Raw genomic sequence first — 3,192 nt, 5'->3', positions numbered from 1 at the left:
AGGGGGGGGTACGAGGAGGAGGTGGTGGAGTGAGATAAGAAAAATAAATTAATTTTTTATATGGATAGTAAGCTTTAATTTTTAATTAATATTAATTTTTTATTATTTAACTTTTATCTAGATAAAATATTTTATCTATGTGGAATGCCATGTGTCAAGGTTTTTTCATATAAAAGAGAGAGTGCACTACACACACCACTGAGGTGTGTTTCTCAAACTAAAAAGTGATAGTTTATGTATGAAACTTACACTTTCAATAGTTTAGGTATGAAACTCAAAAAAAATAAATAGTTTAGGTGTGTTTTGACACTTATCTCTATTATTAATTTTCATAAAAGATATTTAGTCCGTTAGAATAGATATTTAAAAGGATGTTGAGATTTTTAAGGGCTTGTTTAATTGGATCGAAATTAATTATTTTGTTATTAGCTATTTCAAGATTAATGTTATTCTACTCTTAATGTGACATGAAAATAACATTACATCAATTTCGAGATAATTAATTTCAAGATTTTATCCTCATAAAAACATATTCTCTCTGTCTCTATTTAGTTGTCCACTTTAGAAATGACACACATATTAAGATAGCAATAATTAGCATGGTGAAATCATAATATTACCCTTATCAATTATGGTTTCAAAAATGATGGATTAAAACTTGGAAATTTTCAAGAAATTTAAATGAGGGTATAATAGGAAAACTTTTTTTGTCCTTTCTTGATTTATCAAAATGGACAAGTAAATAGGAACAACTAAAAAAGAAAATATGGACAAGTAAATAGGGACAGAGGGAGTATGTTATAACTTGAAGAAAAAAATATTTAAAAGTTGAAATTATCTTTAGACATGCATTTAATATGAAAAAAAAAAAAAAGACATTTTGTGTGTGGAAAAACACATAAAATAGGATTAGACAGTGTTTAGAGTCTATTTTGGCCATTTAGGAGCCGCCAATTAATAGGAATTTAGACAGTTTTTTAAATTTTTTGTGTGTTAGCCTATATATATTTTCATGAAATGACTTTCGATCGATTTTTTTTGTGATACCGTGAAGGAACCCCCTATAGGGAGTTGGGGGAGTTGTGCAAACAATCACATAATTTCTATAGTCCTTTCTGGGCAATTAGGGCCACTTACAGAAAGTCTCATAATTTTTAGAGTCCATTTTAAATATTTTGAGGTCAATTTAAAGAAATTAATCAATTTGATCAATTTCTCATATGTATTAGCCCATAAATATTTTAATGATATGACTTCGGACGATTTTTTTACGAAACCTTTGCAAAACCTTAACTTAATTTGGGTCATATTTTCAGCTGAAATTGTTACACGTGTTAGTGATGTGGTATCACTTTTTGCTACGATGAAATTATTTTTCACGCGTTTATTTTTTAAAAAAAACAATATAATACATACTATCACATATTACTTAGGTGTGTTTCTCAAATTTATGAATGATATTTTAAGTATGTTTCTAAACTTTCAAGTAATTTAAATATGAAACTAAAAAGAAATATGTGTATTTTTGACATTTTACTTTTTAGCTTTATGTATTTTTTTATAAGAACATTTTAAATGTACATAATAAAAAATTCACAAAAAAAAAATAACACAAAAAAGATTTTTACAAGATTTTTCTTCATTTCAAATTATAAATCCGTCCCTAAAATTACATAGAAATTTTAAGTACATATAAGAATTTGTACACTTATACCATCCAATACAAGGAAAGTGAGTTCGAAAGAACTCATTAATGTTACTCAAACTTTATATTTATACATAAATTAATTTTTTTAGAATTCAATAAGTTTATATTCTTAAACTAAAACAAAAAATTCATAAATTTTAAATTCCAACTAAATACTCTGATTCAATACCGCACCTTTTACAAAACTGGCCCGGTTTTTCCTTATTCCGTTATCATGGGCTGTGGTGGCGGGGTACCAACGGCTCTGTAAATCAACAAGAAAATTAATCTACTATTAGAAATCATCTATTATATTAAGTCGATAAGTATGAAAAATAATTATAATAACAAATTTCGTATTGTCGATGACTAGAATTTGATATAGGTGAAGGATATAAATTAACCGGGATTTGTCTATTAATACGACCTTTGTTTCATTCATATTTGTTTCGAAATTAACAGATGAAAAGTTTAAGCTCCTCGATTCGTTTCTCATGCACCATGATAAAATAAGAAATTTTACTAGAAAATTGAGTGTAGTAATAGTAATTTTCTTCATTATATTTTAAGTGGAATGTATTTTTGAGATATATGGATTGTAGACTTGTAGCTGAAAGGAAGAAGACTTATAATTTGGGAATTGTTAATATATTACTTTATAATAACCATATTTTTTAGTTACGCGTTGTTGTCATAAGTTTTGAGTCAAACCATTAGTGTGAGTGGAGAATAAAAAAGACAAACAATTGTGCACTACTGTCATATTCTTTTGTAATGAAAAAGTTAGGTATTTAGACAAATTAACATATGATAGGTATGTACAATTTAAAAAAGAAACATTGCATTTAAAGTTTCAAACTATCAATCATCAAAATTAATAAGGTGTAAGGCACTATTGTTTGTAGCAAGAAGAGAAGTATGACCTTTAGTTGGTGTCATTTTCTCGCTTTTCATATTGTTTTTACTTTTTAAGTTTAACCGGTCTATGATGTCTACTGATTATTTATTGTTTGAGAACTCATATTACAATCTATATCTGTTTTCTTGATGTAAATCCTAGTGGTAGTCATCAGCGTTGATTTGGGCCTGGTTGCGGAGATTTTTGGAGATTGAGGTTGAGCTGATGGTGTCCTAATTCAACCTATCTCTTTTTGTATATAGTTTTTGGCTAGTATTTTATTTTCGAGAAAAGTCTATATTTTTGGTCCAATTCTAAGACTTGTACTAGTATAGTAACTTTGTACTAATGTCCACTAGGTCGTGAGTTCAGATCTTGTACTTCTGGCTTTCGTAGATATTATTGTTCTTCTCTTTTTCGTTGTGTATCTTGTGTTAATGCTAAAAAATGTCTCGTTGATTATTAACTATGCATGTTACTCGCTGTTCTGGCATATAGATCGACTTACCTACTCATGAGTTAAGGTATGTGATATCATGATTCGAGTTTTCGGATCGTGGTGTGTGTGTGTATATATATATATATATATATATATATATATATATAT

Source organism: Solanum pennellii, chromosome 12 (genome assembly GCF_001406875.1).
Source record: "Solanum pennellii chromosome 12, SPENNV200".
Taxonomy (NCBI): domain Eukaryota; kingdom Viridiplantae; phylum Streptophyta; class Magnoliopsida; order Solanales; family Solanaceae; genus Solanum; species Solanum pennellii.
This window is presented reverse-complemented; position numbering follows the sequence as displayed.